The sequence below is a fragment of the Lepus europaeus genome, chromosome 12 (assembly GCF_033115175.1).
Source record: "Lepus europaeus isolate LE1 chromosome 12, mLepTim1.pri, whole genome shotgun sequence".
Taxonomy (NCBI): domain Eukaryota; kingdom Metazoa; phylum Chordata; class Mammalia; order Lagomorpha; family Leporidae; genus Lepus; species Lepus europaeus.
Genome location: NC_084838.1, coordinates 31871765 through 31896753, shown reverse-complemented (window position 1 = coordinate 31896753; position 24989 = coordinate 31871765). Strand labels below are relative to the sequence as shown.

Here is a 24989-nt window from a genome sequence, read left to right as displayed (position 1 = left end):
AAAAGATTTATTTACTTGTAAGAGCAAGATAGAGAAAGGTGGGGGTGGGGGGAGGAGATACAGAGAGACAGAGAGAGAGAGAGATCTTCCATCCACTGTTTACTTTCCAAATGCCAGCAATAGTCAAGGTTGGGCCAGGTCAAATCCAGGAGGCAGAAATTCTACCTGGGTCTCCCTTAGGGACGGTAGGGACCCAAGTACTAGGGTCATCATCTGCTGCCTCCCAGGTGCATTAGTAGGAAACTGGATCTGAATCCCATAGCTGGATCTTGAATCCAGGCACCCTGATATGAGGCAGGCATCCCAAACAGCAGCTTTACCTGCTGTAGCACAATTACAGCTCCAAATATTTTGTTTTATTCATGATTTTTTAGGTCAAGAATTGGCCTCCTTAAAAAAACAAACAAACAAACAAACAAAAAAAAAACAGAAGACTGAATTCCAAGACAGCCCCCTCACATAACTGGCAAGTTGGTGCAGTCTGGGAACTCAGCAGGACTTTGGTTTTCTGTGTAGGTTTCTCCATAGGATTGATTTACTATCTCTAACACAGTGTGTTAGGTTGTCATTGTTATGATTTTATATTGTCCAGTATTTGAGGACAAGTGTGAAAGATGTTTACCCTCAAATTGAAAGACAACAAGCCATATAAGATCTTTCGTATGTTGACTGTTTCACCCAAAGCAGTCTATGTTACTTCCCCAAAGCTATTTTCTTTTTGTTGCCGACATGCTTAACTGACCAACTGGACAGCAGCTATAAAAAGCAGAGGGGGAGAAGTGCCTCTGGTAGGGTAAAAGTCAGGAAAGAGTGTTTCCTCTACTGTGTACCGCAAAGCCGCAGGTGCTGAGGGCTGCTGCTTGTTGTACTCCCTGAACAGATCTCATAGCCCATAAAGACAAGACAAGTTACAGTGTAGAATTATCAGAAGTTTAAAGGGAGTCATCCAGTGTCAGTTTTAACTCAATGTTGTGCTTAGGAATGGAAAAAATCATTCATCATTATTTCACTGCTAAAACTGTGATTGGTGCTCAGCTACAACACATGTTTATGAGACTCATGGAATGCCTACCATTTTTTCTTGTCCACATTGGTAAATGCTGTTTGGAGAAGAATACTCAGAGGTTAAGGTTCATTTTTCAAACAATCAGAGGCTGATAAATATGTCTGAAAGCACACTGACAGCTCACGACTGTTTAAGGATGGGGCTCAGCCTTCCCTGTGTAGTATGGTCACTGTTCCTTTCTCCAAAGATACAGGAATAATTTTCAGAATGAAATGAATCCCTACGTTTCTGGACAAGATCAGGAAGGTTCTTTTCCTGGGAATCAAATGTATGTTTTTACTTTAAAATAGTTTTTCCAATTGGATCAGAAATTATGGTGATAAAGTGGGACCAGGAAATTAGTTGCTTCCCATAATTTTTTCTTATCAGCAAGGTGACATAGAGGATGGACAAGCTGGTTCACGTGAGAGGCGTTATAAAACTTTCTCTCTGTCTCTCTCTCTCACTGTCCACTCTGCCTGTCCAAAAAAAAAAAAAAAAAAAAAAAAGGGTATTAACTGCGCAGCTTGTGCTGAATCTTTAAGACAACCTCAGCAATTTTGAAAATTTAACTTTAAGAGAACGTGAAATTTCAAAAGGGCAAGCAGGAGAACTGACCCCCAATTTTAACTGGAGCAATTCTTTCCTTGCCTATTTTCTTTCCTACTGAATATGAAGCACTTGTATCCCAGCTTCAGCTTGTGCAACTATGTTTGGAACTCTGCAAATGGCTGCCCCCCTTTCCCAGCTGGCTTCTATTAGGCACTATTGTTATGGGTAACTAGGGAGAAATTAGAAAGCAAAGGAGAAAAGGGTCCTGCTTTTTATTTATTTATTTATTTTTTTGTTTCCTGACCTTATCAAGGCCACCCTAGTAATGATACTTCACTTTGAACACAACATTTGTTTCAGTAGCAGCAGGTGTCTCCAGTTTCCAGTTCCCTTTTTATATTCATTATATCAGCCTCATTGTATTGCTCTTGATCATCAACAGTGGCCAGATGGCGCCCCGCCTCATAAGGCTGAGTCCCAGCTTTGTGGGGCCCTGCTCTGAGCTCCTGAGGTCCTGGGGCCAGCCAGCAGCATCCCTTCTTAGAGGTGTATGTACAATTTTTCGGCACTTTTCTTCCAAGCTTCTACTTCTTAGGATGCTTCTTGGTGCAGTGGCTGAAGTTACTACTTCTGTTGCCGGAGAAGCAAAGGGTCCTTGTCTTTGCACAAGAAAGAATTCAGACATGAGACAGAGAGCAGTGGAAAGCAAAAAGCAAGAATTATCAGGGTTGGGACATCTGTAAGATTGGATGGGCACCTCTCTAATCAGGACCTGAGAGAGAGTGCGTAGTTCACATATAGGCTGGGGTTTTTAAGAGTATGGGTCTTGCATTCCGTCCCCCTCTCCTTCTTCTCCTCCTGGAAAAAAGGACTTGTTGTATGTAAATACAAAAAATTCCTTTCTGAAAAAAGAAGAAGACCTAAATGAAAGATCTCTGTGAGTGAGATCCCAGTGGAAAGAACGGGGCCATCAAAGAAGGAGGTACCTTTCTCTGAAGGGAGGAGAGAACTTCCACTTTGACTGTGACCCTATCGGAATAAGATCAAAGTCAGCGAACCCTAAAGGCTTCCATAGCCCTGGCAACTCATGACTAGAGCCTAGGGAGATTACTGACGCCATGAACAGGAGTGTCAAATTGTTAAGTCAGCAACAGGAGTCACTGTGTACTTACATCCCATGTGGGATCTGTCCTTAATGTGTTGTCTAATGTGCAGTGATGCTATAACTAGTACTGAAGCAGTATTTTTACACTTTGTGTTTCTGTGTGGGTACAAACTGATGAGATCTTTACTAATCATATACTGAATCGATCTTCTGTATATAAAGATAATTGGAAATGAAAAAAAAAACCTGGTGTTAAATTGGAAATGACATAGAAAATTAATTAGTTTTTTTAAAAAATATTATGTAGGATCTCTGTCTTTAATGTGCTGTACACTGTTATTTAATGCTATAACTAGTACTCCAACAGTATTTTTTTCACTTTGTGTTGCTATATGGGGGCAAACTTTTGAAATCTTTACCTAATATATACTAAACTAATCTTCTGTATATAAAGAGAATTGAAAATGAATCATGATGTGAATGGAAGGGGAGAGGGGGCGGGAAAGGGGAGGGTTGTGGGTGGGAGGGAAGTTTTGGGAGGGGGGAAGCCATTGTAACCCATAAGCTGTACTTTGGAAATTTATATTCATTAAATAAAAGTTTAATAAATGGAAAAAAATTCCTTTCTGAGTTTTCCCATTGAAGTTACCAGACAGGGAAGCCTGGCTGGCATTGCCCCGCCTTAGCCTTAGAGGAAGCATGGTTAACAGGTAGAAGGGGCAGGACCTCCTGGAAGGTCATCAAGATCAGGGCAGGATGTTTGAAATGCAGATACTGGGCTGCACCTGAAAGGTTATCCTGATGACTTTGAGATACGCTGTAGATGTAAATTCCTTAGGCCTTTGTCACACACACATAAGCTCATTTCTGACTTCCCACCTAACACTTCTGTGGCACCTCATGGTTCACTTTTTGCCTTTTTACCGCTTTTTTTTTTTAAAGACTTATTTACTTATTTGAAAGGCAGAGTTAGAGAGAGGCAGAGGCAGAGGCAAAGAGAGAGAGAGAAACAGAGAGACAGAGAGACAGAGAGAGGTCTTCCATCTGCTGGTTCACTCCCCAGTTGGCCACAACAGCTGGAGCTGGGTCAATCTGAAGCAAGGAGCCAGGAGCTTCCTCCAGGTCTCCCACTCAGGTGCAGGGGCCCAAGGACTTGGGCCATGTTCTATTGCTTTCCCAGGCCATAGTAGAGAGCTGGATCAAAAGAGAAGTAGCCAGGACTCTAACTGGTGCCCATTTGGGATGCCAGCACTGCAGGTGGTGGCTTTACCCACTATATCACAGCACCGGCCCCCTTTTTATTGTTTTTATTCTATTCATTATTTCCTTGTATTAAATCTGTTAAAATCACTGATGAGTGTGACTTTGATGACACATCCTTTTTGTAGTACTGTTTATAGTAGGTCCCAGTGCTACACTGATTTTGCCAAAGAAGTGCTTGAACTTTTCCTATCATTTCCACACTGAGATAGAATAGGTCCCACTGATTTGTGGTTTCACTTTCTGAGCTTTCAGTTAACCATGGTCAGCCTTAGTCCAGAAATACTTTTGTTGATTCTTCCAAGAGAGAGAGCACATTTTCATAACTTTTTATAACATATTATTACAATCATTCTATTTTGTTGTTAGTTATTGTTGTGAATCTCTTACTGTGCCTAGTCTATAAATTATACTTAATACGTGTGTGTGTGTGTGGGTATAAGAATGAGGTATATTTAGATTTTGTTACTATCCATGGTTTCATGCACCCACATGGGATCTCACAAATCCTGTCACAATTCTCTTGATAATTAATCAGCTAAGCATGCCAAAAGATGAAAACAGGTAGCATTATGTAAAAGGGCCATTATTTAACTTGTTCCAACTTCTGGTGCCTATTAAATCTCCATGGGCCAGCAATTTCTCACATCAAATTTTATTTATAATCATTTTACTATTCTCCACCCTTTCATTAGTAATATCTCATGGTATGCTGGCTCATGTGTGCGACTCTAAGAACAGCATTTTATCCTTTATTCCTATTGGAATTTTTCTTCTCATTTAAGGGACAAAGTCAAGTGGAATAAGGAAGTAGGGATTGGCATGAATTTCCTGGTGATTAGGTTGTGGTGTCATTAAGAAGACGGGAGGTAGGATGTCCGGAGCACAGATTAGGGTACCTAATCCATAGAGTGTGTATGAAGGAATTTGTCCTGGAGGAAGTATATGTGTTAAATTGGAAAGATGGGCTGGAGCTAATGAGTTGAAGAGGGAGAGAGGGATAAGCTGTTAGGAGTGATAAGACATACCCAAATAAATACATGGGAAAAAGGAACAAATCTGGAACATCTTGGCAAATTATTGCATAGCAGATGGGAAGGACAAAATCAAATTGATTTTTATGCCATATTTATTTTCCAGGACCAGAAAGACTTCTTGGGACTGAATTTTGTCTGTATCATAAAGGTACTTTTAAGTAGGCATCAGGATATTTACAGTTGTAAGGTTGTCAAATAATGTAATTTATATTACTTTGTTTACTAATTAATTTATACACATATGTATTCTTTTCTCGCTTAAATTTTAGGCAGATAGTGCTAAATTCTATTTTGTATGTCCCCTCCAAAACCTCATACATAGAATGTATAAATGTAAAAAAATGTAATGAAACTTTCTAAACATCACTGTGTGCTGTGAAAGTGGTCTACTGAGACCAATGTTCTATCTAGGAGAAGAGAAGTTTTTTTTTCCGCTTCTGTTATGTTGGTCTGTAAAGGTAGGGAATGTATCACCACATCCATTATTCTCAAAATTTCTCCATAATATCTTCTTAGCATAATGCGAATGTAGATTTAGTTAATGGTTGGATCAGGAATGATTTTCCAAACATCATTGGAAGACAGTTTTTTTTTTTCCTTTTACTTCTCTCATAGAGGGCTATCTTAGTTTGTTTTCATCTGGGTGTTACAGAGGACCACAGATTAGACAATTTATAAAGAAAAGAAATTCGCTTCTCATGTCCTGAGATTGGGAAAACTGATGTCAGTATCTCGTGAGGACTTTCCTGCTGTGCCACTGTATGTAGAGGACATCCCATGATGAGAGGGAGAGCCTGTGCCAACTCAAATCTCTTCTCCCTTCTTATCAAACCACTGACCCAGCATGGGGACTCAATATTAACTTTCAAAGGCTCCACCTCCAAATATGATAAACATATGAATGGAAGTGTTCCATTTCCAACATATCAAGTTTTGGGGGACACATTTAAACCACAGGAAGGCATTTGATTTACAGTGAAATCACTTGGTTAATATTTGCCAGTTAGGCACTGTTCGGCTTATAACTATGCTTTGCAATGGTCTCCTCATCTTAATTTGGTGACCCCTTACCTGAAAGCAGGGGCTATCTCCTACTGTGGCTGCTAGAGATGTATTTCCTCTCTATCCCAATAGAATTAGATGATAAAACCATGACATAGGCTTGGCAACAGTTGTAGGACTTTGCTTCTTGAGCAAGTCACAGCCTAATACAGTGATGGTTGGTGTTGTGTGATAACCTCTTGTTATCCTGCACGCAGGCTTCCAGAGCTCAGTTGGTACCTATAGTTTTCAAGCCTGGTCCTCCAATCATCCACTATCATTCCAATAAGTTCTCTATTTTTTTTTTTTTTTGGCTTCAGATTAGTAGTTTGCTTTACTGCTATTTGCAGTCTACTTCCCAGATGATACAGAGGTTGTTTGAAATATAAGAAAACATTACTTTGTATTCTTATTCACACTTCATTGTTTGTAAAGCTAGAATTGTGACCCACAAAAACAAAACAAAGCAAAACACACTTCTGTCTTCAATTTCAGCCCTCTGTGACAAGTTTGCCAATGGACCTAAAGGTTTTTACAGGTATTATAAATGTCTGCAAGATTATTTGTATGTTTGGATGGGGATTTCAGGATTTCCCCAGTGAATGTGAAGAGCTGTCCAGATGGTGGCTTGATAATCATTCTGCAGAGTCCTTTAACGATAACGATGAACAGCTAATTACATTTAATGCCTTGAAAGGAGTCCAGTTGCATTGTCTGACCAGAAATATATCCCTGGGTGGATCCAGAAGACAGAAAAGAGTCCTGGCATAGCCATATGCATGCTCTTTTTTTTTTTTTTCTTCTGCACTTGACACTGAAGAGAGTTTAGTAATGCCCATGATTCATTTTGGAGTATGTGTTCTGCTTCTGGAAGCTATCTAAAGAATAAGTCTGCTGAATCAAAATGTGAGAGTGAGAGAGATTGGCTTTTGTCCCATCAAAGGCAAGAATTGAGCTGGATGAAAATGTTTGAATGGAGAGAACAAGTGAGAAAGCTTGGAAAACATGACCTAGACATTTGTGATAATTCTAGGAGTTAGGACATACAGAAAACCGTGCCAATAACTTCAACTGATGAATTTAAAGAAACATATGTTGCTTTTTCTCATAACTTTTTCCATAAATACAATTTCTCTGCAAATAGCATGACATTCAAAACTAGCAGTATAATAAAAATTGATAATTTATAAACCTAGTTTAGAATTCATGACAATGGCAGTTCTCATAAAAACTGGCACAGAACCTATATTTTTAATTGTATTTACTTTCCTATTCAAGTGGTAACTCTGACCATCTGCCATGTACAAATATAATAATGCCAATTACCTTCTCAGTGGAGACAACTGGACAACATATAGAGATCTTCCATCTAAGAACTATGTTTTGGTGCCACTTTTAATGAAGTCTGATATCCAGACAGTTGAGTCATTCAATTATTCCCCTCTAGAAATGACCCCCAATACACAGTGTAGGATCCCTAAAGCCTGAAATGGCATGTCTGTGTTGAACCTCACATTGTTGGTAGAGATAATTGATCCACACTGGGTAAGTTGAACTTTATGTTCTGGAAATATGAATCTCAGAGGAGAGATGCAGAGATACTGAGTTATGGAGATGAGTCACATTAATGGTAATAGCTTAAGAAAGAAGATTTTTCAGATATATTTTTTATGCATTCTTAAAACATGACTTTTTATAAAGCATATCTTTGAACATTCTTTTAAAAAGATTTATTTCTTTATTTGAAAGGCAGAGAGAGAGAGAGAGAGAGAGAGAGAGAGATCTTCCATCTACTCGTTCACTCTTTAAATGCTTGCAACAGCTGGGGCTGGGCCAAGCCAAAATGAAGAGCCAGGAACACCATTGGATCTCACATGTGAGTGGCAGGAACCCAAGTACCACAGCCATCGTCTGCTGCTTTCTCGGGTACATTAGCAGGAAGCTGAGGGAGAAGCAGAACAGAGGAGACTTGGGCCGGTACTCAGATGAGGAATGCTGGTGTCACAGAGGTGACTTACTGTGTCACAACACTCGCTCCTCTAGCATTCTGATATGTATTTTAATCTGTTTTGATAAACATGCTGCAATTTAAGTTTGGATAACACTAACTTCATGATTATAATCATAATCCTTCAGGGGCTGTGCTGTATTAATGCTCAGAAAAAATCATCTAGAATATTGCCACTACTTCAGCACAGCCTTATATACTTCTTTTTGGAATGTATTAGCTAATTTACTCACATGAACATGAATTAAAGGGTGTAGGGAAATGCACCACTCCTGTCTTCTGGAATGGCAAAAATTGGTAGTACTGGAAATTCAAATCTTGATGGGTAGCACTAGCATAACATATCATTTCCAAGATTTTTGGGTTTTGTTTTAGTTATGCTAAGAAACTATTGTCTGTATTCTTCATTCTTTCAAATTTGAAATTGATGCATTTACTTAGTGATGGAACATGTGATCAGTTTTGTTACCATTTCATGGATATTTAAAGAAGGCATATTATATACATTCCGGGCCTACACAGGTTTTGTTTGTGCTATTAGTTTTTTTTTTTTTTAAGATTTATTTTATTTATTTGAAAGACAGAGTTACAGAGAGGGGTAGAGACAGAGAGGGGTCTTCCATCCACTGGTTCACTCCCCAGATGGCCGCAACAGCCAGAGCTGTGCTGATCCAAAGCCAGGAACCAGGAGCCAGGAGCTTCCTCCGGGTCTCCCACACAGTGCAGGGGCCCAAGGACTTGCGCCATACTCCACTGCTATCCCAGGCTATAGCAGAGAGCTGGATCAGAAGAGGAACAGCCAGGACTAGAACTGGTGCCCATATGGGATGCTGGCACATCAGGCCAGGGCTTTAACCCACTGTGCCACAGCGCCTGCCCCTGTGCTATTAGTTTTTAAATTTTTTTTCCATTTGTCATAAATTGAGGGACAAAAATGACAGATAGATATGCTAATCCATCATATATTTTAAATAAATAATTATTTTTAAATAAAAAATATTTATTTATTTGAAAGGCAGAATGGGAGATAGAGGGAGAGACAAAAAGATCTTCCATTTTTGGCCACAGACATGTCTGGGCCTGGGCTCCCATATGAGCAGCAGTGGCCCAAGCACTTGAGCCATCTTCTGCTATATTCCCATGTGAACCATTAGGAAGCTCTTTTGGATATGGAGCAGACAGGGCTCAACCATCACTCTGATAGGGAATGCTGGCAACACATTCAGTGGTTTAACTCACTGTGCCACAATTCTGGTTTTTGGTTTATAAATATTATTTAGTAATAATATTATAAAATAAATATATTGTATATAATATTACATATTATTTTATATAGTGATAATTGTTATACTTTCCTTATAAGTTATACCTTCCTTATAAATTGTGCACTTTATAAAAGTTTTATGCACTTTTCCTGGAATTCAAACAGCTGATGTTGAGATCGTAATCTATGATTTCTTTTAAACACATACTTATAAAGCATTTTGCACCAATTCTGATAGGTTACTAATGACCTCCTTTTAACCACACTGATCATTCTCTGTTCCTTGAAAGACCATTTTTTCTCATCTTCTAAAGGATCACATCATCCATTTTTCCTTCCACCTTAGCAGTTATTATAATTTTTTTCTATCTTTTATGTTGTTTCATTCTTGTCTCCTCGATTCAATAAATTAGTTGGACTACTCCAAAGCTCATTGTCTTGAATTTTTTTATTTACTCTTTTGGTTAATGCTTTTTAGTTTTTCACTTAAATGCCACTTACAGCTGCTTCTCAATTTATGATAGGGCTATATCTCAAGACATCCATGATAAATGGAAATCCATATAAAATATGTGTCAAAAATCCTTGTAATATGCCTAACCTCCTGATATCATAGCTTATCAACCCAGTATGCTGTGGAACACAAGTTGTTTACCCTTGTCATGCGTGCCTGACTGGGAATTGTGGCTCACTGCTGCTGTCCAATGTTGTGAAAAAGAATCAAAGCACATATTGTAAGTATGGGAAAAGATCAAAGTTCGAAATTCAAAGTATGGATTTCTAGTTTGCACCACTGTAAAGCTTAAGAATCACAAGTTGACTAACATACATTGGAGAGTAGCTGTATACTGCATCAGTCAGGGTCCAATCGGGGGCAGCAATCATTCTAGTTACTTTAACAGAAAATGTATCTTATTTATGTAAAAATCATTGATTTTAATTTCATTTGAAAGTGAGAGAAGGGGGGTGGAGAGAGAGAGAGAGAGTATGTGTGTGAGAGAGAGAAAGAGAGAAAGAGAGAGAGAGAGAGAGAGAGAGAGAGAGAGAGAGAGAATCTTTAATCTGCTGATTCAATCTGTGAAAGCCCACCACAACTGGGACTTGCCAAAATGAAGCCAGGAGCCCAAACTCAATCCAGGTTTTCTATGAATGTCAAGGACACAGGTGTTTGAACCATCACCTGCTGCCTCCAAAGGTGTGCATTAGCATGATGCTAGAATTGGAAGCAGAGACAGGACTTCAACCCAGAAACTCTGATATGGGAGTGGGTGTCCAAAACAATATTAATCAGTGTGCCAAACACCTGCCACAGAAAAAAATTTAAAGAATTGTTGGGGGCCAGCACTGTGGTTAAGCTTATGTCCATGGCAACAACATCCCATATGGGCACCAGTTCAAGTCCTGGTTGTTCCACTTTTGATCCAGCTCCCTGCTGATGGCCTGGGAAACCAGTGAAAGATGGCTCAAGTGCTTGGACCACTGTACCTATGAGAGAGATCTTGGAGTAGCTCCTGGCTCCTGGTTTCAGACTGCCTCAGCTCTGGCCATTATGGTGAATTGGGGAGTGAACCAGCAGATGGAAGATCTCTCTTTCTCTGTATCTCCCTCTCTCTGTAACTTTGCCTCTTAAATAAATAAATGAATAAATCTTGTTTTTAAGTGAGAATATAATTTTCCTCATGGGCATTGTCTACCTTAGAAAAACTGCTACAGAACATGCCTGTGACTATAGACTTGTAGTTCAGGCCACCGAAGATTAGAGATGGGACACGGGCACTCCCTTGACTTGCATCCTCTGGTCTGCTTTAACAAAAACCAGGAGGAAAAGAAACTAGGCATCAGAAGCAATGGGTGGCAGGCCTATTAATGGCTGATCTGTACAGTGATCTGCCCTCAAGGAGACCCAACAGGCCAGTCCACTGCAGTGGCTTTCAATGTGGTAAGCCTGGGCTTCAGCAGAAATCAGCTTGTGAAGAGCCCTGGCAGCTCTGCCAAGAGTTGGATCACTGGAAATGGACCTGCCCTGGAGTCGAAGGATGCCCAGGTCAGAGCCACAGATCTTATTGGCTCTAAGCTGAAAAGCCCTTCACTCAGCCCAACTTCCAAAGTGACCACTGCAGCTGAGGGGATGGTCAAGTAGGGTCAGCAACATTGCAGGCAGAACTGTACATTTCTTGTTAGAGATGCCACCTGCCTTTACCTGGCCAGCTCTCCTCCCAGCCCAGCCAAGTAATGAAAGTCAACAGAGTGCCTTCCCCTAGGAGGTTCACACCTCCCTTAGGATATACCCCATGTGAAGAGATAGATAGGTCTGGGCCTCTTAACTTACAAGGCCTAAAGCCCAACAGATTATTATCAAGCCCCTTCTGTCAGGTTCTATTTGCCTCTCAATCAGAAAACTTAATTGTAGCTTAGACAGCACCTTTCTTAGCTCCTCTAATAATGACTCTGTCCTTTGTTCTAGACCCTGTCTAGCGCACTTGGGCCTCATTCCTTTGTAATCATAACCTCTACTCTACCACCAATGGCTCTACTCCCAACCTGTGTGTACTGATGGTCCTCTTCCCCACTTAATGCTGTAAAAGTGTTCAAACCTGGTAAATGCCACTCTTAGGATCATTGGTTACTATCCTCACCCTGTCTTTTATGACCTTGTCTAAATATGATCAGAGTCAGCGAACTTGGAAGGCTTCCATAGCCTTGGCAACTCATGACAAGAGCCTAGGCTCTCGTTACTGGCACCATAAACTAGAGTGTCAATTTGTTGGGTCAACAACAGGAGTCACTGTGCACTTGCTCCTCATGTGGGATCTCTGTCCTTAATGTGCTATACATTTTGATTTAATGCTATAACTAGTTCTCAAACAGTATGTTTCACTTTGTGTTTCTATGTGGGTGCAAACTGTTGAAATCTTTATACTAAATTGATCTTCTGTATATAAAGAGAATTGAAAATGAATCTTGATGCAAATGGAAGGGGAGAGGGAGCGGGAGAGGGGAGGGTTGCGGGTGGGAGGGAAGTTATGGGAGGGGGAAGCCATTGTAATCCATAAGCTGTACACTGGAAATTTATATTCATTAAATAAAAGTTAAAAACAAAACAAAACAAAACAAAAAAAATGTTAATAGGCTTAAATTTGTTGACTATATCATCAAAAATTAATGATGATACATTGTATTAGGTAACATTTTCAGCCAGTGGTGTTCTCAAAGGGCTAAGGTTTAGACGTTTTCTATTGTCATTTCCCATTATGGATTTCCTTTTTCCACAAAGGAGCTTTATTTCTGCCTGAGAAAGCACTGTGTATGTAGACTATACCAGCTGTACTACAGGCATTAACACAAATCCTCCTGTTCCTTTTTGTATTTTCCCTTGTTCTTGTGTTTTTGGTTGCTCTTTACTTGCATTGGAGAGATACGAGCACAGCGATTTCAGTTTGAACATTAAGGTAGAAAAAAGCGAAGTGCCTTGTTGTGGAATTGTCATAATATATTGGAATGAAATGGACATTTTGAGGTTCGATGATTGTTTATAGCCCTTATCTCTTCCATTGAGGAACAGTGTTTTTTTTTTCTTCATACAATTTGTTGAACTCTTTAACTTAGTGTTATGATGATTAAGTAAACTGAAAATAGATCTTTGTAGAAATTAAGAGTGGGAATGAGAGAGGAAGGAGGAAGAAGGGTTGGAGCATAGGCTGGAGGAACAGTAGGATGGGAAGTATAAATAAGTTCCTAAATCTGTGTATATGAAATACATAAAACCTATATAATGTAAATAAATTTAAGAAAGGGTACCAACAATAAAAACACAGGGCTAACAATTCAGGAATAAAGTATTCATTTATTTATCTTTATTTATTTATTTATTTATTTATTTATTTTTTGACAGGCAGAGTGGACAGTGAGAGAGAGAGACAGAGAGAAAGGTCTTCCTTTGCCGTTGGTTCATCATCCAATGGCAGCCGCGGCTGGCGTGCTGCGGCCGGCGCACCGTGCTGATCCGAAGCCAGGAGCCAGGTGCTTCTCCTGGTCTCCCATGGGGTGCAGGGCCCAAGCACTTGGGCCATCCTCCACTGCACTCCCCGGGCCACAGCAGAGAGCTGGCCTGGAAGAGGGGCAACTGGGACAGAATCCGGCGCCCTGACCGGGACAAGAACCCGGTGTGCCGATGCCGCAAGGCAGAGGATTAGCCTAGTGAGCTGCGCGCCGGCCCTAAAGTATTCATTTATATTAGAAAATGAATAAAAACTATATAACCATTTCAATTTAGCTCATTTTGTGTATTTTTTTTACTTTCTTTGTGCCATCAAAATGCAATTCTCTGCAATTACACACTCATGTAAGTGTTATTAATTAAAGTATTGGCCCAAGAAACACAGTTGTTTGATATCTGCAGGGGATTAGTTCCAAGATCTCTCTTTGGATACCAAAAATCTGTTATATATAAAATGGCATAGTAGTTACATAAAATGGTATAGCATTTGCATATAACCCATGTATCTCCTTTGTGCTTGAATTCTTCTCTAGATGATTCAGATTACCTAATGTAATGTTATGCTATGTAAATGGTTATCATCTTTTGTAGTTTAGGGAATAATGAGAAGAAAAATTGGCTGTATATGTTCCGTACATATGCAATTTTTTCCTCTGATAGTGGTTGAATGCATGGATGTAGAACCCATGGATACAGAGGACTAACTATATAATATTAGTAATCATATTATAAATACTTTTGCTCTCATTAGAAATGCTTTGTGTTAACTCATTTGGGCCCATTACAGTCTTGTGAAATATCATGGGTAAGTGTCATCCACTTGATTTCACAAGCAATGGCATTGAGGCTTAAAATGCTAAATGACTTGCTAAAGGTTACAGGTTTTTTTTTAAAGTATTACTGTTGTTGAGAGGCCTGAAAACCTCAAACAACTTGCATTAGCAGCTTGCATTTTCTTATTCAATTGGATGCTGTAACCTTTGCTGGATAAACTGTCTATTTCTGAAGCTACAGAATGGAGCTCGACCCACTCAATTGCTTTTATGAAAGTCATGGAGAAATCAAGTTAACTCAGAGGCTTGATATGAAACATCTCTCCATTCTTTTATAATTTAGTGGCATATGGCAGGCAAGGACCAGAACTTGACTTTGTACATTGCGAGGTGCAGGGGAGGGATTAATAAACACAGGGAAATGAATTGCCTGCTGGGTGTGCTTAGTGTTTGAGAGCTCCCAGTAATTGTCACTGTTCTGGCTTTACTTCCTTCAAGTACACAGTGTACTTTCCCATCTCTATTCATCCTCTGTGAGTGATTATACAACCAAGGTCTCAGGGCCACACTTCTCTAACAGGAGGTGTAAAAGTGAGCATAGAAAATCACTTACTACCTACAGCTTATCCTTTCTTTATCATTTCTACTCCTGAAATGCCATTGCTTTAAGTTCTCTAAGCTGTTGGATTCTGTACTTGCCTTTGGCTTGAAGATTGTGTTTATCTCTTCAGTCTTGCCTAAAACCATGGACTTAACCCATTTCCTGCTCTCTGCTGACCTCAGAGTTCTATCTTAAAATTCTCAATTTGCAAGATTTTTTTGATTCCTGAACTATTGCTTGCTCTGATCTCACATTCATATCTAAATGCTCAAATCAGGTTGAAAGTCAAACTGTTCATTTTTGTTCTCCAATTATTCCTGTTCGTATCAATGCTTGTTTAAGAAACCTTATGCTTTAATTTGGTTTTTCTATAGTTTTACTGGTGATTCTTCGTTGTTCTCTCCCAGGGTTATCTGAGCTAGTTGCCTGAGAATGAACATGAAATATACAACAAAATCCACCATTACTGGAGAATCGTGGAAAGTGTGTTATTATCTGAGTATGAAACGCATAATAAAAGATTATTTCTTTTACAGAATGAATATTTTCAGGTGGAATGTATGCTATGTTTGAGTCTAGAAAACACATCTGTTTATCGAAATTAAGAGTGAGGTTTTACACTCTCTCATTCCTCATTCAGTATTTATAGTAAGCGAAACTGCATAGCAGCAAAGACGTCACAGCAGAGCTCTGCTCCATTAGGTACCAACTTTCCAAGTCTGGTTGTGTTTCTGATGTTGGGGTTAGAACTCCGGCTCAGTTAACAGTTTCTGAGGCCTCACCCAGGATATTTTATGAGAAGAAATCTGAAATTTTAACAAATTCTCCAAGTTGATTCAGTCGGAATGAGCCAATGTTGCAATGATATTTGAAAACCTTTACTCATAGTTACAGGGAATATAGTACATCACAACTGAGAGTAAGAAAAATCTTGTCAGATACATTTGATAAAGATTACATATTGTAGCTCAGCCTGACAAAAGAGAAATTCTGACAGAACGAATTGTAACTATTGTTCAAGTCCTTTATGTAAGAAGTTGAGCAACCTCCAGAATTAATTGTTACAGTTTGAAATTTGAAGCAAGAGAATCAATAAATCAAGATGGCCAAATAAAAATGCAGACAGACTATAAGAGACATATTTCTCTTATTCAAAACACCAAACTAATGATTTCATCAATTTCCCAATAATGACGCATTAAAAGTTAAGGTTAGGCTCATGTTATTTTGTAGTTTGTGTTTATTGTGTTTAAGTTACAATTTTATAGATCTTTCCTTATTGCAAATGTTTCATTGTTAATGATTCATAATGTCTTTTCATCATGAGTGTCTTCTTTTAAGAATATGAAGTTCCAAAGAAATGCATCCCTCATCTATTTTTGTAGATAGGGGAATCGTTACTGGATTTATTCTGAGTGATAATTGTAGTCAAGAAGCTGATATTCCAGATGGCAAAAGCAGGAAAACATCTCTTCTTACAAAATTTTAACAAAATTTGAACTTAATAGGACTCACTTCTATCTGGGTATAAGTAAGGGTGATATTCAAAATATATAATAACTGCTATGGTAATGTAACTTTCTGTAAAAATGAAAGACATTTAATTTTTTTCTGCTTTGTAACTTAAATGTCTATAAATAAATATATAAATTCATACAACTACTTATTTACTGACACAAATCATAGACTCATTTTGTAGTTTTTAAATAAGTTAATTTGTTTAGAAACTAGTAGCACGATCTTTGGTTTGCCATGGCTTCTTACTAAGTTTTGCTCTTGCATGATTCGTGACTTGGGGAACCACTTAGCACTATTCCAGGGATTCCTTCTTTAAACTGGTGGTGAATACCCTCCTGACACCTTCACTTTTCCAGTGTTGAAGGCACTGGCTGGTCTGTGCATGTCTAGAGAGCCCGAGCTTCAAACAGTGATGAAAATGTTGCCCTTAGTGCTGATCCTCCATTTCCTCTGACACTTTGCTCCTACAAATCTCAGGATATACTAAAGTAGCAGATGGGACCAGAAAAAGCTCCTGGCCATGTTTCTGTTACCAGCTTAATCTACACAACAGCCATAAGAGGTTGCCCATGTCTGTAGTAACAAGACAAGCATGCTCAATATCCTGCCTCTGTCAATGCTGCACAACATTATTAGGTTGACTTTTTCTCAATAAACCATACAGAAAAATGTCATTCTCTGCTATACTGGTATAAACTGGTTGAATAGAAGTTCTGTGTATCAGAATGAAGCTTGCCTGCATGTAACAGATATCTTAAACAAGTCAAAAGTTTATTTTTCTGTCTTAGCTAAGAGAATGAAGTTGGGCAGTTCAGGGATAGCATGGTGGCTTTACTGTTTTTAGGAATCTGAGTTCCTCCTCTTTGAGGCTCTGCCATGCCTGGCATTCTGTTCATAGTCCAAAAATAGCTGCTCAAGTGCCATCCATCATATTCCAGAGACCAGGAAGAAGGAAAGTGGAAGGAAGACAAGTGAGAAGTTTTCCTTTAATAAAGCTTCATAGAAGCTCCTTCCTCCACTTTTAAAAAATTTCTTTTTCCCCATCACTTAACTACATAGTTATGAGAGGCAAGAAGAGAAGCTGGGAAAATGCAGTCTTTAAGTTCAGATACCATAATCCAGGGGGTAACTAACGACCAGATGTTGGAGGTTAGCTTTTACTTTGTCCTACCACTCTGTGATGCATTCTCCTGTTTCCATGAGGATGGTAGATACAGCACAAGGAAATAAAGAAACATATGGAAAACTATTTTTTGAAAGTGTTTTGAATCTAGCTTATTAGCTCTTGAAAATATAGGCTAGGAACAACATTTTCCTATCAATATTGTGAAAGATCTGCATCCTACAGTATTTCCCTCACAGAAATTCTTGATGTGGACTTGGATGCTAGTTATAATAATGACAGCACTTTCATTGGGTGTGCTTTGATGTCATTAGGGGAAAATATACAATTCTGGATACTGATAAGAATGTTTTGTGTACTTGAGAGAACCAAAATGACAGTCACCTGAGTGTATATGTGTTGATCCAGATCCATCACTCTTGCTATTTCCAACGGTGAAGATTGATTTTGTAAGGAGAAACTACATTTCCCCAAGGTCTCTTAGTCTGAGGGACAAAATTGACAAGAACAAATTCATATACGTGAACATGCCAGATATTTTAAGAAGTCTCTGATGATGAATTTAATCTCTTCCTGTTCACACTGATGGGTAGGGGGTTTCCCACCATGGGATTATAGACCAGACTCAGCACTTGACACCTGTGTGTGGAAAGATGAAATTTGCAACAGTTTGATAGTGAGACTCCTGGCTTACAGGGTGGGGGAGGAGTGTCATGTAGGTTCACACAGGGATTTGGAAACACAGTGAAAAACCAATTGCATTGGAGTGCAGGGTTGTCAATTTCAAGTAAATGTCTCCTGATTCCTGTGGAATGCTGTGATTGGTTTGTCTGAATAATAATTCTGTAGATTGGCAGGAAATTGAAACCCAATAATTAGAGATAAGCAGAAACCATGCCTTGTGCCTTTGAGAAGGAGAGCTGTTTGTCCAGGGTATCTTTTATGTGTGGTAGTCGGTTTGGGAGGGGAACTTTCAGTTAGCCAATCACTCGAGAAGCTTCTAATTTTGCCTGATGTCAAAGCAACACATGGTATTGGCCTATAATTTTAGATTTTTCATCACGTATTGAAGACAGTTGGGCTGGAGTTTTCTTTCAACTCATCATTGGAGATACATTCAAACAGGGAGAATTGAGTCTTTGTAATGTTTGCTCAAGTACTCTGTTGGCTCAAGTACTGTGAATATTCAATGGGTAACTAAATTTCATTTTCTTTTAAAGTATATTGAATTTGCCGGCGCCGTGGCTCAACAGGCTAATCTTCCGCCTTGCGGCGCCGGCACACCAGGTTCTAGTCCCGGTCGGGGCGCTGGATTCTGTCCTGGTTGCCCCTCTTCCAGGCCAGCTCTCTGCTGTGGCCAGGGAGGGCAGTGGAGGATGGCCCAAGTGCTTGGGCCCTGCACCCCAGGGGAGACCAAGAGAAGCACCTGGCTCCTGCCTTCGGATCAGCGCGGTGTGCCAGCTGCAGCGCGCTGGCCGTGGCAGGCATTGGAGGGTGAACCAACGGCAAAGGAAGACCTTTCTCTCTGTCTCTCTCTCTCTCACTGTCCACTCTGCCTGTCAAAATAAATAAATAAATAAATAAATAAATAAATAAATAAAGTATATTAAATTTATTGGAAAAATCCAAGTTGTAGGGTTCATCAGGTAAAGGACATTTATCACATGACTTCTCTCTCTCTCTCTTTCTTTCTCTCTTTCTCTCTCTCTCTTTTTCTCTCAAAGGATTGCTAGCAATAAAATAGCCCCATCATGAGACAGGCAGCATCTTTGGTGGCATGTGCCTCTGGCCAAGGAAAGCAAGCTTAGGCAAATTGACATAGCTCTGGAAACAATTCACAATGTGGATGGTCATACAACTCAATTACAATGCCTCCAAATGTAGGATGAGTTTACACATTATTTAGTGTTGGCACTTATATCCTCAGGAATAAACATCAATGATCATAAGTGGTTTTCAGACTCAAGTAGGTAGTTGTACTATGACAATGGAAATTAGTCCAGTGGTTTTGGTAAAAGAGAAATGTCCAGTCCTGGATGGGAATTTGACAGAATTTTGTATGGTTTCAGAAACAGTGACTTTTCACTTTCCTTTCTTGTATTAGTGGTGAAAAATAGAATTAAGAATTTTTTTTCTTTCTAGAATTTCATTTTAAAAAATATCTGTCAATTATATGGGCAAAAATATCCATGCTTGTTTGAAGACAGAAACCGTGCTAAAATGAGTGAGGCTAATGTCACAACAAACATTAATTAAGCATTTTTATATTTTGAGATTGAGCTACATGTTTAAAATCATGCAGAGAAGTACACATGAATTTCCTCTTTCCTATGTCCGTAAGTTACTGAAAACAGTAGCATACACAGTTCCAAGTGAATTGCCCTACAGTAATTTGGAAATAAAAGATATATACATTGGTCTGACAAAAAAAAAATTCATAGGGGAATCAAAGTTAAGACAGGTAGGACATTTTAGAACATAAAGTTTATTTTTGCACAAATAAAAATGTGCTCAAAATAAATTATTTCTAAACTGTGTAAAGGAAAAATAATCTCATCACTTTTTGAAATCTCCAGGTCGCATTTTCATGCATTTAATGTTGTGTTATATGTGACATATAATTTCTCAATTTGAATTTTCCAAAAGATATTAAAAACTTCTAGGATATGGATGGGTGAGATGGTACAACTGGTTAAGCCACTACTTGGAAGGTCTGTTTTCTACATCAAAATACCTGGGATCCAGTTCTACCTCTGCTGCCAACAGTTTCTTGGTAAGGCACGAAGGAGGCAGCAGATGATGGCTCAAGTACTTGGGTTCCTGTCACCCATGTTCCTTTGGTCTGGTCCAGTTCAAGTTTTTGGGCATTTTGGAGAATGACCCAGCGCATAGAAGGTCGTTCTCTTTCTATCTCTATTTTTCCCTCTCTCTTACATTCTGTATTTCAAATACATAAATAAATAAAAATTTAAAAAATGCTTCTAGGTTATATAGATTCCATAAAATATATGTATCATAATTTAAAACATTGCCTGCTCATATAATTTGAACTTTATATAAATTTCTATAAATTTTTATGGATGAATTAATCAAGCAAAAATTTAATTCTTAATGCTATTAGTACATATTGCTGAAATAGTGTCTTACAGGGCTTTAAGCCATTGTTAAGCAATTTTTCCATTATATACTTGGCATAATTATAACTTTTAATATTTATGAATTTATAGGTTAAAATGTATTATTTAGATGGAATTTATTCTGACCTCAGACTCAGCCCTTAAGGCATTTGGATATGGCTGAAAAGCCCATGAGAGCATTTCAGGCATGGAAAGTCAAGACTATGGCAAAAAATGTTCTGCATGAAGGATCTCTGTGAATGAGACCCCCGTGGAAAGAAGGGGCCATCAAAGAAGGATGTACTTTCTTCTGTAGGGAGAAGAGAACTTCCACTTTGCATATGACCTCTCTAAATAAGATTGGAGTTTGTGGACTCAAAAGGCTTCCATAGCCTTGACAGCTCATGTCAAGAGCCTCGGGAGTTCACTGACATCATAAACGAGAGTGTTAATTGTTAAATCAATAATAGGAGTTACTGTGCACTTAATCTTCATGTAGGACCTCTGTCCTTATGAGTTTTACTATGAAAATTAACTGTAATACTTGTTTTCAAACAGTACTTTATACTTTATGTGTGTGTGTATGCAAATTGCTGAAATCTTTTCTTATTTTCTTTTTTTAAATTTTATTTATTTATTTATTTTTTATTTTTTGACAGGCAGAGTGGACAGTGAGAGAGAGAGACAGAAAGGTCTTCCTTTACCATTGGTTCACCCTCCAATTGCCACTGGGGCCAGTGTGCTGCGGCCGGCGCACCGCGCTGATCCAAAGGCAGGAGCCAGGTGCTTCTCCTGGTCTCCCATGCGGGTGCAGTGCCCAAGGACCTGGGCTATCCTCCACTGCACTCCCGGGCCACAGCAGAGAGCTGGACTGGAAGAGGAACAACCGGAACAGAATCTGGCTCCCCGATTGGGACTCGAATCTGGGGTGCTGGCGCCGCAGGCAGAGGATTAGCCTATTGAGCTGTGGTGCCGGCCAAAATCTTTTCTTAGTATAGAGTTGGTCTTCTGCATATAAAGTTAATTAAAATCGAATCTTAATGAAGAATGGGATGGAAGAGGGAGTAGGAGGTGAGATGGGAGTGGGGATGGGAGGGCAGGTATAGAGGGGAAGAGCCACTATATTCCTAAAGCTGTACCTATGAAAATTGTATTTATTAAATAAAAGTTTTCTTAAAAAAAAAGAATATGCCTCCATATATTTTCCATTAATATACTTTTGTTCAATGTGAAATGCATTTTTTGATCTTTTGCACATTTATGTAATGTACTGTGTTTATCATGTGTGTGAATTTTCTATATTGGATATAAACATTGTACAATAGTTTTCCATTGTGTTTATCTTCCTCAGGTCATTTTCAAACATTTTGACAGTTAAATATTTCTTGCATGAGTATGTTTATTAAAAATTTCATGAAAAGTAGAATTAAAAGATGTTTATTTTGGTTCAGAAATATTCAATGAATGCATAGTTTTTTAATAATACATGTTTTTCATAAACTTTTTGAAAGCCCTTTATACATAAATCCCATCTATTTATTTTTTATCAAATAAAGTTTAGAAGATGATGTTACTTTATTGCAATTATTATATTTCAAAAGACAAATAGGAACAAAGACTGTAAACTAAGAAAAAAGCCTTTTGGAATAGACCTGTGTTATCATTACTGCTACCTAAGTTTGGGAAGGTGGTTGAGGACAATGTTAAGTTATGACTTTAAGCTCAGTAGTGCATTTTTCATTTAAGAATGGGACACTACTGCAGGTTTTAGATGAGAAACATTTTGATAAAAATTACTTTTAGATGGGTTAACTTGTTACTATGTACTGGAATGTGCTATGTACAGGAATGAACAAATATGTGGTGAAACAAGGTGTGTTAGTTTCTTACTGCTGACTGCTGCTATAACAAAATACCACAAGTTAGTAGCTTAAAACAATACAACTTCATTATCTTACAATTATGGAGGTCAGAAGTTTGAAATGACTTTAACTGGGATGAAATTATGGTGTAGTCAGGGTAATGTTTTCCCTGTAGGTTCTTGAAAAATCTATTTCCTCACCTTTTTCATTTTCTATTTTATTTTATTTTTTTTTTTGACAGGCAGAGTGGACAGTGAGAGAGAAAGGTCTTCCTTTTCCATTGGTTTACCCCTCAATGGTCACTGCGGCTGGTGTGCTGCGGCCAGCGCACCGCACTGATCCGAGGCCAGGAGCCAGGTGCTTCTCCTGGTCTCCCATGTGGGTGCAGGGCTCAAACACTTGGGCCATCCTCCACTGCCCTCCCTGGCCACAGCAGAGAGCTGGACTGGAAGAGGAGCAACCAGGACAGAATCCGCCGCCCCGACTGGGACTAGAACCCGGGGTACCTGCGCTGCAGGCAGAGGATTAGCCTATTGAGCCACGGCGCCAGCCTTTTTTCATTTTCTAGAGGTCACCTGTGTTCCTTGGCTAGCAATTGGCTTTCTCTATCTTCAAACATCACAGCATAACATCCCCAATTTTTCCTATGATCTGATTCCATCATCAACCTTCTTTGATTTTGGCCCTCCTGTCTTATGAGGACTCCTGTGATTACAGTGGATCCAGCAGGATAATCCTAGAAAATCCACATGTCAAAGTGCCTAACTTAATCACATGCATAGAGTCCCTCTTTTCATGAAAAATGATATCTTTACAAGTTCTGGAGATAAGGGCATGGACTTCTGGTGGTAGAGGGGGTCATTATTCTGTCCTCATAGAAGGATATGCTGTAAATGTATGAATGAAGAAATGCACTATAGTTGTGGCAATGTCATGGACACTCCTCTGCACCTCCCTCCATAACTAACCTGACATAAACATTCATTGTCTCTTTCTGTGAGTCGTTCTTTGAAGCTACTAAATTCTTTACTTTTCTTTCCTGCTGTACCATTCTTGAATTTATCATTTGTTCTTTGGCTAAAACTGTTCACTTCTTCTAACCGTAATTTCCTGCCTCCTCTTCTGCCATCCAGATTTTGCTTATTCATTATTTAATTGCATTTAATCTTGTGGTTAAACTGAGATGAACCCACTGAGGCTGTTTTCTTTCCTGTTCTATAAGACTTCTGCTGAATTCTTATTGGTTTCTCATTTTTCAGAATGTTGGGCTTCTTTTGCAAACATGGCAGGGAATCAGACTGAGTTTATTATAAATCACACAGGAAATTAATCTAAATGGCCAATTTTATCTTAGAAAAATAGAGCTTCAGAAAAAGTATTCACAAATCAGACACTTATGCAAAATATAAGCTGTGATTAATTTTTCAATTTTTCCCTGAAACTTTCCTCCCCTCTGTTGAACAAGTCATTTCATCAAAACAAAAGCAAAGAATCCTACTGCATAACTAGCTACTTACCCTCAATCTAGAAAGGAAAAACTGACAATCAGAGATTTCATGATGAAATCACAGAATCTTGACTCATTTTTGTAACAAAAAAAACTCATGATTACACTACATGGCTTGAAATCTAAATCACAGAAGTAAACCCTCATATGAAGAGGAGTGAATTCATGACAATGTTTACTTTTTACTTTTCAATCATTTGTGGTGGTCTGTTAAAAATGTAGAACAGAAACCTGATGAAACATTTCACTTTGTGGTGAGCAAATGCCTTAGGGTGGAGTTGCTAAAAGCAACAATTTGACATCATCCTTCATCCCACTGACCAGAGTCAAGTGCCAAACTCAATATTTGCTACTGAAAGAAGAGTTATTGAATTTATCAGAGCAGGCATTTTGGGTAAGTGGACTCCTTGGCTTTCCTTATCTGCTCTGATATCCAGTGGATCTGTTTGATTCATTCCACAGAGTTTCTACAACCTGACAAATGATCAGAAGATGAGACTTTGCTGATTGGCTGATAGATAGTCTTCTTCCCACTCATTAAAGAGGTTTTGCAAGGTGCAGATTTATAGCCCTGCAAATTTGGCAGCTGATTTTTAAAACTGCTGGTCTGAGGTTCAGATAGGGTCAGACTTAAAGGCAAGCATTAGGTGAAAACAGACAGACTGTAAAGTCTAAGGTTGTTTGCATTCTCTTTGAAGAGGCAAAAGTGATAATAAACAGCTAAAAGGGGTTAGCATAAGAGAACATTCACAATTTTTTAAAGATTTATTTAAATATTGGAAAGTAAGAGTTACAGAGAGAGAGCGAAAGAGAAATCTTCCATCTGCTGGTTCACTCCCCAGATGACCTCAACAGCCAGGCTGTTCTGAAGCCAGGAACGAGGAGCTTCTTCCAGGTCTCCCACGTGGTGCAGGGACCCAGGGACTTGGGACCCTCTCCCACTGTTTTCCCACGTGCATTAGTAGGGAGCTGGATGGGAAGTGGAGCAGTAGGGACTCAAACCCACACCCATATGGGATGCCTGTACTGCAGATGGTGGCTTAACCAGTTGCACCACAATGCCAGCTCCCATTCACAATTCTTTACTGGCAAATATCTCCTGTATCATCTACCCAGTCAGGGCAAGCTCATCAGCTCAGTAGTGAGGTCCTTAAACATAAAGTTACCTGGCCGGAACCAT

General features: G+C 39.0%; 1 protein-coding gene across 1 annotated transcript in view; it reads right to left on the bottom strand.

Annotated features, from left to right (window-relative positions):
• Positions 1-7666, bottom strand: part of ALDOB (aldolase, fructose-bisphosphate B) — a 473832-nt gene extending 466166 nt beyond the window's left edge. The window contains exon 1 of the mRNA XM_062207851.1: positions 7645-7666. The gene's annotated coding sequence lies outside the window, so the exon portion shown is untranslated. The remainder of the gene's footprint in view (positions 1-7644) is intronic.
• Positions 7667-24989: the final 17323 nt, after the last annotated feature.